Below are 15,234 nucleotides of genomic sequence, written 5' to 3' on the forward strand. Positions count from 1 at the left end.
TTCCTTGAATGCTTCTGGACTTTCCTCCTTCCTTTGGTCATTTCCCCTTCACAGATGTGACTTAGGTTCCTTATTTAGTCCTGTTTTAGGAGACTCGGAGTAAAATGAGAAACCACCTGGCACGGAAAGGATCTAGTTTAAAACAAACAAAGTGAAGTGAGGTAAACCTCCCATAACAAGTTGCCTGTCTACCCTCATGCCCTTCCTTCCAAACAGGAGACATGGACCCTGGCAGTCTAGTAAAGTGGAAGAAGAGCTGGTTTAAAAGGCAGAGGAATACTATTTTTTTTTTGTGTGGTGATGGCATACAGTGGTGGTGTAGGACTATTGGTCCCAGAATGTTAGAGAAGGAGGGTGAGATGATTTCTTGACCTGAAGAAGAGCTCTGTGTAAGCTCTGGAGTGTGTCTCTCACTAGCAGAAGTTGGTCCAATTAAAGAGATTACCTCACTCTCCTCTTCTCTCTGCAGACATAATGGTCGGTATTGTTCCCCGGAGGCTTCAATTGAAGTAGTCTTGCTCTCATTCAGAAAAGCACATACTGAGATTTTTTTTTTTCCCCCTCAAAGCAGTCTAGGAGATGTAGATGTGTGATTACCCCTCAGATTATTGAGAGTTGTGTCTCTTAACCCTTCAGGATTTTTATTTTTTTTTAATCTCAGTTGTAATCCTGTGCCCCTAGGAATTTACAGTAGAAACATGCTCTAAAAGATGCTCTGGTATTTTAGTGCAGAGGGGGCTATATTTCATACTCAGTTGGGTTCATTAGTGAGCCCTGTGTGTTTCTATTCTTGTCATGGTGGCATCAGTTACAGTTAGGACAACTTTGGGGCCTTGTGATTTTGACGTGACACTTTATACCTTCCTGTGTAACAGTGCTTATGGCTATGCCTACACTAGCATTTGAATGACAAAACTTTTGTCTTTCAGAGGTGTTAACACCCCTCCCCCCCAAAAAAAAGATAAAAGTTTTGCCGCGACAAGTGCTAGTGTGAACAGCGCGTTGTCGGCAGAAGCGCTCTCCTGCCGTCAACGCAAATACCACTCATTGGGGATGGAAGTTTTTTGACAGCAGGAGAGCCAAGAAATGACACCTACACAGCCTGACTTTTAGCTGCACAGCTGTAGCGACACAGCCATGTCACTAAAAGCTGTGTAGTGTAGAGAAGCCCTATGTTTCAACTTCTAAACCATGTTATGGAAACAAGGTTAAAATTGCTTTAATGTGGTCTGCATCTGTATGACTTTTTGAAATGGCTCTGTAGATAATGCACAACAGCTCGAAATCTGCTCAGGTTGCAGTGTTGTGCATGCACCTGTTGGAAACAGTTTGGTTTACATTGGTTTAGTTGCAGTATTGAAGGCCGCTTTACAGGATTTCGAGAGAGGGTGTGTATGTGTCCGTCTCCCTGAGAAATTCCACAGTACACCTGGTATTAAAGGTAATACAAAGGGTTGGCATGATCAGATGCCAGTAGCTGAAGGTATGTATATTTGAACAATTATACATTCATACTTGCCTATGTATTTAAATGTGCAGTCATTTAATGCTCATTTTTGAGAGGAGGGTGGGGGAGGGAAATTCCCATAGCTGATTGTCAGTATAAACAACTGACACCAAAACGCAGTTCCCGGTACCCCAAAGTTTGGTGTTTGCATCCAGCTCTGAATTCGGTTTCTGAGGCCTGTCTCTAGTGAATGTGGTCACAATAGGGAATGTCATTTAGTGGCTGGAAGAGGAGAATGGATCTCTTTCTGCCTCTGGCACTGAATCATTGTGAATCAAAGGAAGTCCTGTGACCTTCATACCTAAAATTATCATTCTGAAACACTTACCTTCCTCTGTGTTAAGATTGGTGTAATAATTTGTAAAGAGACTTGACCCTGTGATGAGAGGTGCTATATAAGTGCCAAGTATTTTGTGTGTCTTGTTTAAAAGTAACCGCAATTATATGACCTTAGTTAAATAGATACAGTTAAATGAAATTTTAAAGCAGTCTCTGAGAATACTCATCACTGTTTCCATTATCTGTCCCGTGCGGCTCTTTGTTTCAGTGATAGGTCTTAATTATATTGATACTTCTCTGCAAAGAAGATGTGAGACCTAGGGAATGCAGCTCCCATTTGAATGCATGGGAGAATAGAGGACTTCCATAGGATTTGCCAAGATCCAAGGTCCATCTAGTCCAGGTCCTGTCTCAAAAGAGCGGCCAGCAGCAGATGCATCAGAGGAAGGTGTAAGAGTTTTTTGCAATAGGCAGATGTGGAATAATCTCTCTCCCTACCCCACGTTCTGTCTTATCCTGGTTTTTAATAGTTGGGGTTTAAGCCAAACTCTGAAGTATGAGGTTGAATATCCCTATATATTATGCTAGAGTTTTCCTTTTAAACTGTTCTCCAATGAGGTGGCCTTGTTAGCACTACAAAAGTAATTTTCCCTCTTTTGATATTCACCTCTTATCAACTGTTCTGAATAGGCCACTTCCACCTTAATTGAATAGGCCTTGTCAGCACTGACCCTCCCCGCCCCCACTTGGTAAGGCAATTCCCATCTTTTCATGTGCTGTGATTGATATACACATATACTGCTTACTGTATTTTTCACACCATGCATCTGATGAAGTGGGTTTTAGCCCACGAAAGTTTATGCCCAAATAAACTTGTTAGTTTCTAAGGTGCCACAAGGACTCCTGGTTGTTTTTGCTGATGCAGTCTAACATGGCTACCACTCTAAAACCTGTCACTCAATCACTGTTATGGTTTGCTGGCATTTCCTGTCTGGTACATCTCTCAGAGCATTGTCCTTTCATTTCCATTGCCAGATTTCTTTACCCAGGAGATATTTATAGGCCAATTCCACTCTTTTTTTTTTTTTTAAACCTGGGAGTGGCCAGCCTTGTGCACGTCTTGCTGTGGTTTAAAATTTCAAACTGCTCAGCTGAGAGTGACTTCCTTCCCTCTGAACAGTATCTATGCTGGGGGCGGGAGGAGAACTTGATGTAGCACCTCTGAAGAACAAGAATAGGGATCCATTCACTGTTTTTTGCCCTGGAAGGATCCACGTAGTAAACATTAAGAGAGCTACTTGGAAAAGGAGACTGTACAAAAGAGATCAGTCTCGCAGCCTAGGACAGTAATAATCTAGGAACACAATAGGCAAGTATGAAAAACATGCATTCTCTCAGTGCACCAAAAAAAAATAAAAAATCATGATACTTCATCATAGGTATCTGAGAACAAATTATGGAGTTCCTGTAATCATGTGATGTGTGCTAATATTTATTTAGCACCTTTCTGCAGAAGCCCTCAAATCCCTATACAAAAATGGTATAAACCTCTAAAGTCCCTTGTGAGGCAGGTAAGAATTCTCCCTTCCCATTTACATGTGGATAAAGTGTGGCACTGCGAGGCTGTATGGTGTAAAGCAGTGGTCCCCCAACCTTTTCGTCTGGAGCCCGCCAGATGAAGGACCACTGCGGTGGTGGAGCACCTGCCAAAATGCCGCTGAAATTCAATATCAAGCAAGTGTCGTCATCGAGAGGCGTCCCCGCCGAAATGCCACTGAAATTCAGCGGCATTTCAGCAGGTGCTCTCCTGGGGGCCAGGACGCGGGCGCATTAAGATGCCCCCACGGGCGCAATGGCGCCCATGGGCACCGCATTGGGGACCACTGGTGTAAAGCATTTGCCCATGTCCTCCAAGCAAGTCTGTGGCAGAGCTAGGACTCTTGGCTTTGTCCTTCAATCTTAAAACCCTCTGCATTCCCTCTGTTTTCCACTCTGGGTGCCACTCAGCTGAACGCTGCGTGGATTGTTGAAGGCTGGCTTTCTGCAGCTCAGCCTGCATCAGTTGCCCGGAATAGCGTGTTGATCCAGGAGCAGTGGCTGGATTCTCTTGGCAAATGTTGCGTAATCCAAAGATCAACCCAAATCTGTTCTTTTCTGGCTGTTATTGCACTGGGTTTTTGTGACACTGTTCCTCTGTATTCACACCTGGCACCCTATGTGGTGATATTCTGTGTACAAGATGTGCCTTGTGAGGTGTTGATCAAACTGAGTTTTCAGATGTTGTTATCCTGGTAAAATGTGTGGCAACGTTGTATGTAAAGTTAAAAGTTTTAATTGCCGGGTGTTGTTTAGGCTATGTCTACACTACACTTTCATCAGTAAAATCTTTGTCGGTCAAGGGTATGGAAAGAACACCTCCCTGACCAACACAAGTTTTACTGACGAAAAGCGCCGGTGCGAACAGCGCTTTGTCGGCGAGAGACTCTCTTCTGCCAACAAACTACCGTTCCTCGGTGATGGTGGTTTTATTTTGTCGTCAGGAGAGTTCTCTTCTGCCAACAGTGAGCAGCTACACAGCTTACCTTGCAGCAGCACGGCTTAGTGGCATGGCTGTGCCGCTGTAAGGTGCACAGTGTAGACATAGCCTAAAACATGTTCCAAGTCTGGGGAGTGACCAAAGCACTTCCTCGGAGACAAAGGGCAAGCGTATGCCTCAGCCAGGTGTAAACAAGATCAATGGGCCATCGCCTGCCAGCGAGTAGCCACTGAGAAGGAAAAGGGCCATGGGCAGACAACCTACCTTTTAGCAAAGAGACGGCATGGGCTTCCCATCCACACAGTCTGCCTGTCACCATGCTCCCAGCTGGAAATACTTCTCTGAAGGACTACGTGAAAAGAAGATGCAGTCACCCCATGTACCCCTTCTCCTCCTCCCCTTCTGTCCATTGATTCACTGCACAAGAAGGAATGAAGGAAGCAGCCTTACACGGAAGTAGGGGTCCTAGCCTAAGGAGTTTAGCCAGTAAGACTATTGAGAGAAACTTTGCTTTGAATGTAACTGTGTTAAATTAGGCACTTTATTTTTCTTGTAACCATTTTTAGCTTTTCATGCCTTATTACCTATATTCACTTAAAATCTTGTTGTATTGTTTTATCTAAAGCAGTGTGTTTGGGGAAATTCATTTGAGATAACAAGATTTGTGCTTATAATTTCTATTAATAAAATGACAGACTTTATATGAGCTTGTATGGTCCAGGAGAGGGTTGAAGTATGAGATGTACATTTCTGGGCAAAGTCTGGGAGTGTGCTAGGGTCTCCCTGCAGTGTAATTCGGGCTCGTAAACACCGAAGTGTGACTGGCAGGTTACAAGTGCACACAGATACAGCTGGGAGTGACTTAAGTGCTGGAGGCTGTTTGTGAGCAGTCCAGGAGTGGAGGCAGCAACAGCAAAGCAGTGTAAAGGTAAAGGGCACCTCAGGTTAGAGGGCTGGGTTGACACAGCTACTCATTAGTCTAAATCAGTGGTGGGCAACCTGCAGCCCACAGGCTGCACGCAGCCCATCAGGGTAATCTGTGCCCATCAGGGTAATCTGTTGACGGGCCATGAGACAGTTTGTTTACATTAACTGTCTGGAAGCACGGCTACCCGCAGCTTCCAGTCGCTGCGGTTCGCCGTTCCTGGCCAATAGGAGCTGCAAGAAGTGGCATCCAGCAGGTTGCCCACTACTGGTCTAAATAAAGGGTTTTCAACCTTCTTTTTTTGGTGGTTCTCTAAAAAAATGTTGGATGCAGATGTGGACCCCTTTGGAAATCCAACCTGTGGTCCACAGACCTCTGCTGTAGAAGTCATGGGTTGAAAACTGACTTAACAGAATTTAATTATTAATGTTTCATGTGCTCGGCACGGTACTTGACGTAGCATGAGAAAGGGTGCTAAACTGTGGGCATCTAATGACAACACTTCTGGGTTTTGGCCTGTAGGTGGAGGATATTCACATACTTTTGATCAGAAAAACGGAATGCCTTTTCTGGGATCTGAAACTTTATTTTCGTAGTCACCTTTCACGGACCCCTTAAACATTGTCTGCAAACACCTAGGGTTGAAAAATGCTAGTCTAGATGTACCCTGGGTATGTCACATGCCAATATTCTGATTAATAATAATCATAATGGGCCAGTTCTGCAGCTGGTATAAATCAGCATAGCTCCATAGACTTCAAATCTATGTCTGGCCCAGTGTATCTAGAATCTGTATCAAATAATTTCAGAGGTGCATTCTTCCCCATCACAAGCAGAAAAGTATTTAATGCGCTACTTAGTTTCTTCCTTTGGGTTTTTTGCCAATATTATTAGTGTCTTGTTTTGTTTTGTTATTCAGTGTGCATAAATAGAGATTTGTTTTGGTGCCAAAGCATTCAACATGTTAATGCTCAATATCTATATTGTGGCCTAAGATCTCTTCCCATTCATTCTTTACTGGTTTTGGTTTTTGTTTTATCTGTTTTAGAGATCCTGTTGTTTCTGCCATCTGTTTATTGTATTTTAATATACAAATGGTGTACTGTCATTTTTGAAATCTTTATGCTTTTAAATTGTAGATATTCTCTGTGTTTGATTCCTGATAAATTGCATTTGCCTTTCTATATGGTTCAGTGTGGATAAATCACTTTTTCTCATGGGATAAGCATAGATTAAACTTGAACAGTCTATACAGTATTGAAAATAAAACTGTCATACATGTAACACTCTTGGGGTTAATTAAATAACAAACCAGTGAATGAATAAGGAATAAAACAAACTGGAGAGCTTCTATAGTGAGTTGCTGTATGCATCCCGGTGATGTGCTCTGAAGGCAGGGGTTGGGAACATCTCCAAATTCCTTTGTTCATAATACTGTCCTGTATGAGGGAGTCTCTCTAAATTATAATCTTCTACAAACATCTCTCTACAATACTCAACAGTGCTTGGGTTATCCTAAAGTATATAAAGCCTACAGCTATGTGTCCATGTCCTAGCTTTTAAATGGCTTCTGTGGTTTACCATATATGTTTGTTTACCCATAGAGGCTACATGTGGGTGTACCTGCATGGAGATCATTGCAGAATCAAGGCCTTCCTTAACTCCTTCCACTATTTTATGTGTATCTTGGGAGTAGTGCTTTCTCAGTATGTACATGAGGGGAGGTACTTTGTACTCTGATAAGCAGACAGATGTCAACTGACAGGCCCAATAATGTAGTTCAGTATCTGGTTGTGGTCTCTGGTGCTTGTGTGGTAGCATTAATGGAGATAGCTTAATATGATGGAAGTACTATCACTTGAGGGGCGGGGGGAGACTTTTTCAAAGGCATGAATGCAGGTTTTGCTGTCCAGTTCATGACTTTGAAATAGATGTATCCTAATACTCCAACTAGAATGGTCCTGGTGACATTAATACTCCCTTCTGCATGTGCACTGGCTATACCAGAAGACTCTTTATTTTCTGTCTGGGTTCTCAGAGCTTAAAATACAGACTCTTCTTTGCTTAGGAGAAATCTGATGGCTGTGGCTGCACCCTGAGAATGCTGAGCATGCACCCTCTGAAATCATGGTCACTTGCAAATCTTGGCCAGAAATTTCATCTAATCTCTAGTGCATCTAGCTTGTGTGGTTTTTGTTACTTGTCATTTCTTAAACCTCCCTCTACTCATTCTTGGCACAGGCATCTTCCTTGGTGCTGTGGCATTTCATTGATGGTCCACTGAAATAGCAGTAGAAGGTTGTGATCCACCTGTTCTTTAAAGCAAGCAGATCCACAGGCTTGATGTGCCTGCCTGGGATGTAAAGTAGCTTATGAAAGTAGCTGACCCAGAAAATGGACCTTGGTGTCCATCAGATCTCATGATGGAGAGTGTCCACTATGGAAAAAAACCTCCGTTCCTGCCCATGAAGCACTTGCAAATCCCTGTAGTGGGAATCTTGCACGGTTGTTGGCCCACACTAGTCTTAAGTTACCAGTCTAGTACACAAGGTAATAAGTAACTAGTGTATTCCCTTCACTCCCACCATATTTACTTTTCACATTGATTTTTGAGCTGCTCACTGGGCCTGTGTGTGGTGTGTGTGCGCGTGCAAAGAGCATAACTGAAGGTCTGATTCTGAGAGGTGCCAGATCACTTCAACTGAAGTTAAATGCAGGGGAAGAAGTGGTGGTGGTCATCATGTTAAAATATATCTCACAGTAAAAGGATGTTTTATCGTTCTCACCTGATTCTTTCTCTGCTATGAGGTGAATGGACTTCAGCTCTCTGGCAAGTGCAGATGTCAATAGGGGAACATCTTGCAGCTTTTCCTGGAAGACATTTGCCCTCTCAGAGTTTGAGCCTCAGGCCTTGGCTACACTGGCGCTTTACAGTGCTGCAACTTTCTCACTCAGGGGTGTGAAAAAAAACACCCTGCTGAGCGCTGCAAGATACAGCACTGTAAAGCCTCAGTGTAAACAGTGCCGCAGCTCTGGGAGCGCGGCTCCCAGCGCTGCAAGCTAATTCCCATGAGGAGGTGGAGTACGTGCAGCGCTGGGAGAGCTCTCTTCCAGCGCTGGCGCTGTGACCACACACACTTCAAAGCGCTGCCGCGGCAGCGCTTTGAAGTTTCAAGTGTAGCCAAGCCTTCAGGGTGGGGAATTCACTACCATTTCAAATGTGATCTCAAGGGCCCTGTTAATTGCTTGTCCTCAGAAGAAATGTCACTCGGCAACTTCTGCATTTTGTTGGCCTATACAACCCATGTAAACTAGGTAAATCTTGGATGGGTCACTGAAACAGTCAGTTAACAGCAACCGTTCAGCAGGGTGAACATATCCAGTCCAGGTCCTATCAATGGTCTGTGGCTGTTGCTGTCTGACTAGCTATTCCAGAATGATGATGGGGAATCTGCTTAGCCTAACTGCCCAGGGTCATCCATAATAACTCTTGCAATTTTGCATGCAGCTTGAGTCTCAGCTAGGGTGACCAGACAGCAAATGTAAAAAATCAGGACGGGTATGGGAGGTAATAGGAGCCTATATATTAAAAAAAAAAAAAAAAAAAGACCCAAAAATTGAGACTGTCGCTATAAAATTGGGACATCTGGTCACCCTAGTCTCAGCTGGTTTGAGCCTTAATGGTAGACATCCCTATAGGACACTTGAAGTGCCCTATCTCCCAGGGGTATGTGTCTGGGCGTAATTGAATGAGTAACTTTCATCTTTACAGCATATGGACCAAGTTTCTCTAATGAGCAGAACTGGGACGTTACCTTCAAACCCCCACCGCCAGGAATCTATCTCTGACATATCCACATATCCCCAACCATCTACTTGGATTGCATGAAACAGGCCAAAGAACACAGTAAACCCTTTTTTAATTTTTCTTTTAATAATTGGATCACAGTTGATTTGTGGTCACACAGTAAGACAATCCCTGCCTGTGGAGCTTGCAGTTGAAACAGAATAGACAAAAGGTGGGAGGGAAAACAGATGCACAGAGAAGTGACGTTTGTGTCCTTGAGTAAGTCACATTCCTATAACTTCTTGGTTATTAGACAGAAAGCTTAATACAAATGAACAAACAGTCCTAGTAGGAGTAGCAACTTTCAGGTATAGTTTAGTGCCATCTAGGTAACTCATCTGAAACACCTGTTCTGTAGCTCCACCCATTTTCAGGTGCTATCACAATCTAGGTAGATGAACAAAACTGGCCACCCCAAAAACTTTTGGTGCAGGACATAAGAGAAATGAACTGTTTGTATAGTCCTTGCCCCCTCAAATGGCTTATTGCAACCTTAGTCTCCATTTTAAGTATCTGAAATAAGGATTCAATTTAGCTTTCATAAGTACTGTAATATGTTACATTCCAATTAATTATTAAAACCGTGCTTTGAGGCCTAATTGTAATAGGTCTCATTACCCAGAGTTTAATCTCTCTGTAAATATGCTTTTAGAAATTGGCTGGTAACGTAAAACAGCTCTTCTGTTAAGTTGAAATAAAGTGTGTAGTCTGAGACATTGAGGTGTGTTAAGTGTAGTGTTTGTGTGGCCAGTGAGAGCTGCTATCAGCCGAATCTGTGGACGTGGCAGGTAAACAAACCGGCCCAGCCCTCCAGGGGGCTTACCCTCGCAGGCCAAAGGTTGCAGCTCCCTGTGGATTCTAGGTCATTTCTGAGATAGTGACAGTAACCACTTGCAGCCAGCTTACAGTATGTGACTGAAGGTGCTAGCTACCAAGTGGTGGTGCTCTGTTTGCCATACTGGTGTTAAATCAGAGTGCTGAGGAATTGAGACCAAGAGATGGCCCTGAGGGAAGGTGGTTAGAGAGCAGGAGTAGTGCAGTGTTTTTTGTTTTCCACTCTGCAAAAATTCCACTAACTCTGAAGGAAAAAGCAAATAGAGAAATTGCTGTCTGTAGAAGTGTCTAGCTCCCCTTTCATGTTTTATGAGCTGTCACTGGGCTGTTCTCTGTCTCTCTCTCCCCCCCCCCCCCTTTATGTTTTAAGAGTTCTTCCAGTGGAAGCCAGAGTTACTATGGCAATCCAATGAGTTTTCTCCCTCCTGCTTCCTTCCCTTTGGAACCACAAGTGGCCAGATTCCTCAACTGTGTTTAATATAGTTTGGTGGTTATGAAGGATGTTTTTCAGGGAAATGATGATACATAATTCTGTCTTTATAATGGAAAAAGTGTTAGAATTTTTTCTCTCTCTCTCATATATAAAGGAACACTTTAAATACTTCCCTGTCTGTTCTTCAAAGCTCTTGGAGACAACTTGCTCCTGGACTCCTCCCAAATGTGATCTCGTTTGCTGGTTCAGAACCATGGTGAGATGGGTAAAGGCAGGGACGGAGCCAGCCAAAAGAGGCACAGAAATTCAACAGGCCAGTCAAAGTGAGCAGAGAATCCTCTTTGGGCGGTTTGCCTCCTAGGGCTGCACGCAGGTTTCTGCTTTAGGAGTGGCATTGATTAATTATGGGCCCTTCTCTTTTTTCCAAGTGAATAAACAAATGTGCATTTTATTATCATCCTAGACAACTAATGAGAAACTCCAGACTGGATTCTGGTTTCCATTTAAAAAAAAACACAACTCCTAGCTACTTTATTTGGAGCTGAATTGGAACCCTAACTGATTTCCCCTCTCCCCTCCTCCCCATCACTTTTTCCATAGCAAGTAGTGGGAGAGTGTTGGCCTGCATGAAGCAAGTTCTGAGAGGTATTTGGATACAGTGTTTTTCCCTATCCATAATAAGCACTGAAAGCTTAGCTCAACTGGAAGAGGAACAGGAAATGGACTTGGGCAAAATATCTAGACACTGGGCTAAATTTTCAGAGGACTTACTTCCATGCTTGCATAGTTTAAGTAATTGTGCATATGTGGACATAGGCTCCTAACTAGCAATTTCCATGTGCAGTCATGCAGTTTGCATTCATAATGGTGTTTGCCATTGCACACCTGTGGCTCTGTGCACTTTATTGCACATTCAAGCTGACTCCAATCTCATTGAAAACTTGGATCTGCATTCTTATATGTAACTAAAACTATTTTGTTCTTTGTGGGGGTTTTTTTTTTTTAATCTTGCCCTGTTATAAGAAGGAGGCATTCCACTAAAACTGGCCAAAATATTCCAATTAAAATAATAAATTCTGCACTTGTTAAAGGAGCTGGGGAGAAGCAATGATTAAGGGATCAGGCAGAGAGGAGAACTGCAGAGGCAGCAGGGACCATTGATGCTACTGGGAATGCTGGTACCAGTAAACGAACATGTCAAGCCTTCTCTAGTCTAGAGTCTGTGCTATACACTCTCCATATATGTTTGAGTCAAAGAATAAGTGGCTAGTTCCATAAGAACCATAATGGCTAAGCTTTTCAAAACAACTCAAAGTTGATCTAACTTTCCCATTGGAGTTTTACCATTCACTTCTCTTGATTTCAATGGGAGCCGAATTAGGCCAATGCTGAATACCTTGGAAAAATCCCAGCTGACATTGCTTATGCAGTGGTCCCAAGCATTAGACTGTGCCTGCAAATGTAAAACTACAGTCTTTTGAACTACTACTAAAGACTCTCTTTTTATGGGACTGTCATACAACCTGTTGTCAATCCCTCATATACTTATAACTAATTTAGGGATCCTGTCAAAAATCAGCCCTCTTTTTAAGAGTTATTTTCTTAAAAAAATGTCATCCTCCTTTCACATGTATCCTTTAAAATGAGTTGGTACAAAGGCTAGGACCTTTAAAAGAAAATGGAGTTTGAGTAGGCCCCACTAGTGAGTTCTAAAAGTGCCTTGGAAATCTCCCTTTAAATATAGTAGATTTTCTTACTTCAGAAACTAACATCTTATTTAAATAAGATGAGTATGACCATGTCAGTGGGTCAGAGAAAAGTCCTGCTAGGAAAGATTTAGCTTGAATAAGTCATTCCGAAAAAGAGAGATTTAAAAAGGAGTCATTCAGGTAATCCCCTAGTTTTGATGTATTAGCATTTCAATTCTATTTCAATCTTAGCCACCTTCTTTTCAAGGGAGCACGTGGTGGTGGTGGTGGTGTGTTTCTCTTACCCCCAGTAATACTCTTACCCAAGAAGGCTGGATGTTTTGTTCAAAGAGTTGTGGGTGCTATCATGGCATCAGGATTGGCACATCTTCCCTGTTAGCATAAAATGACTACAAATGATGCCTCAGTTCTAATCCAATCATGTGCCTGTTTATTTTATGGAAGCATGTGTTTATATTACAACTTTAAACCCAATACAGGGAGTCTAGCTTCGCAATCCACTACTGGGATCAACTTTAATTCAGAGAATTTCATAGTTCATCCTCAGAGACCAAACAGAAACCCTTGGTAAGAGTGTGACGGGATTGAGTGCATTATTGTCTGTACAGGAAAGTAACTCCTCCTGTTGGCTGCTAATAAACATTTCATAGCTGGAACACGTATGCGCGCACATACATGCATACTCTTGTTCCTCTGCTCTGCTGCAGTATAGTAGGCCTTTTTAGGTAGGGCACCTCTTTCTGCCTAATCGGCTAGTTGTGTTATTCCAGAGATGGTGTCCCTATCTAGCCTCTGTTTACCAGAAGCTGGGAATGGGCGACAGGGGATGGAGAATTTGATGACTGCTTGTTCTGTTCATTCCCTCTGGGGCAGCTGGCGTTGGTTGGAAGACCGGATATTGGGCTAGATGGACCTTTGGTCTGACCCACTATGGCCATTCTTATGTTCCTCTTAGTAGTACGCACTTGTGGTGGAATCCATAGAAGCACTATAGTTTTAATGGCTTAAAAAAAAAGGATCCCTCAGATTAGTTTTCTAAAGCTATATTTAGGCATCTAAATAAATGGCCTGATCTTCAGTAGTGCTGGGCATCCAGCAACTCCAATTGAGTTCGAACCCTCAAGTTAAATACAAGAAATGCCTGTCAGAGAAAGAGCTTGAGTTGATTTTGTTTGTCCAAACTTACTATTGTGATCTCCTGAATAAACCAGTAGTACAGATATAATAAATTATCTAGGAGATGTGCATACTACCCTTCCTCCTATAAGATTTTCTTCAATGAAGGTCAGCATTGGACTGTCAGTCCATGTCTTGCCCTGTCCAATCAGTTACCACTAATTTTTTTTTTAATATTTTTTTTTTAAACTGTCACTTACCAGAGCTAATTGTAAGGGGGAGGAGGGAAGACTTTGTGCACACACACACAAAGTTGTCCTTATGAATGACTTGAACTTGGCCAACAAATACTAGATGGCACTTATAGCTGATACACATCCAGATCTGTAGACTGTGTTCCACCCTCTGAAATTCTCAAGGAACATTGATGCTGAGTCATGTTTTGATGCTGCTACAAATGAGATTGGAACAGTTGCTGAATAAGCAGCGAGGTGGCCTAAGTTACTGTCAGCCAAGCGCCATATTTGTTAGAGATCTGAACTAAGAAATGTTTTGTTTCTGATACTTGTGCAATTCTATATATACTTCCTCTATGAATTACATCCATCAACTGGTTATTGCTCCTCAGGTTGCCTGCTGAACAAGATGATCTTCATGTATGTTTTGAGGCAACCGCCATCTCTGTGGAAAAATAGACATGCCACAAGGGAGTGGGAAGATGAAGAGTAAACAGGACTCTGGCTATCCGTGATGGAGATCAGCTATCTGAAAGATCTCTTGAAGAAAACAATGTCTGCTGTTTAGTCTGGCTACAGTTAAATCGATGCACAGAAAAAGCCTGGGAGGGGGGGAAATGTTCAGAAGTGCCTAAGTCACTTAGGTACTTTTCAAAATGCTTCCTTAAATGCCTAGCGGGGAACTTAAGGGGAATTGTGACGGGTAATATGCTTTTTGCCAAGTTCATATGGATCTTCTGATAACATGTGCTACACATGTGCTGGATGTTTGAGTTTTTGTTCTTACCTTGCATCAATATGTACTGGTTAAGCATGCTTCTACAAGGCTGATTGTCATCAAAGCTTTTTCATGTGGCCCATGGTTTTTGGGAGTATTAGAAAACTTGCTACGCTGCGTCTGGTCAAATTCTAGACGCGGTAAAACTATATAAATGCAACCATGCATTGGGAATAGGAAAAGAATGCAGATCTGAAGGAGAAATTGACAAACCTTAGAAACTGTTTTCTCATCCCTTCCTGTCACAGGTACACAGCCAAAGGTGAAGTGTGAAAGCATAGCACATCCCAGTGTAGGATACTTCAGTATAAGCACAGTGTTTAAAAATAGTTAATCCTAGGACTAAAGATATCTAAAATAAACCAGAAGAAACTGGTTCTGTCCCTACATCATAGATGAGCAATACCATGTGTCTTCAGACTTACTACTCCACTTCCAGTGGAACTAAACTTAAATTGTACCTCTGTCTAAAAGCTACCCTTAAAGCTACCCTCCTAAAAAATAATCTTGTAACAGCAGCCACTGCACATTAGCAATGTTTTACCCTAGAATCATCTGCCTTGTGCTAATAGGACAGTGGAAAGCACTGTGAAATCTTCAGGATGAAAGATGCTGTATAAAATATAAATGAAAGGTCAAAACAATTACACCGTCAATGATGCGCACACGTTTGGTCTGCTCAACTTTATCAAGAAGGAGATTGGTGCATTTTCCTGTTTAAACATACAGGAATGTAAGGAGCTAAAATATTCAGAGGTTGGAAAAACTAAGTCTGTCCTTTTTTTGTATTAAAAAAAAAAAAAAAAGGCATACAACATTCTGAAGAGGCTTGAGAGGATTGTATGGGGCCAAACCCATAGGATGCACCTCTAACTTAGAGGGTTGGTGCTGATGGGGATATCTTCTACCCAACGGCTAACATCCAGGATAAATGTAAGGACAGCACTGGGAACAAGTAATCAGAGGCAGGATGCTTCAGCTGCACTGAGCCGGAGTTAGCGAGGCAGAGAGTGAAGGAACAGGAGCTGGTGGTG

At 42.5% G+C, this 15,234-nt stretch overlaps 1 protein-coding gene across 1 annotated transcript in view; it reads left to right on the plus strand.

Moving 5' to 3' along the window:
* CD81 (CD81 molecule) overlaps positions 1–15,234 on the plus strand; it is a 64,985-nt gene that overhangs the window by 8,052 nt on the left and 41,699 nt on the right. The gene's annotated exons all lie outside the window — the stretch shown is intronic.

This window comes from Chelonoidis abingdonii, chromosome 4 (assembly GCF_003597395.2).
Source record: "Chelonoidis abingdonii isolate Lonesome George chromosome 4, CheloAbing_2.0, whole genome shotgun sequence".
Lineage (NCBI taxonomy): Eukaryota > Metazoa > Chordata > Testudines > Testudinidae > Chelonoidis > Chelonoidis abingdonii.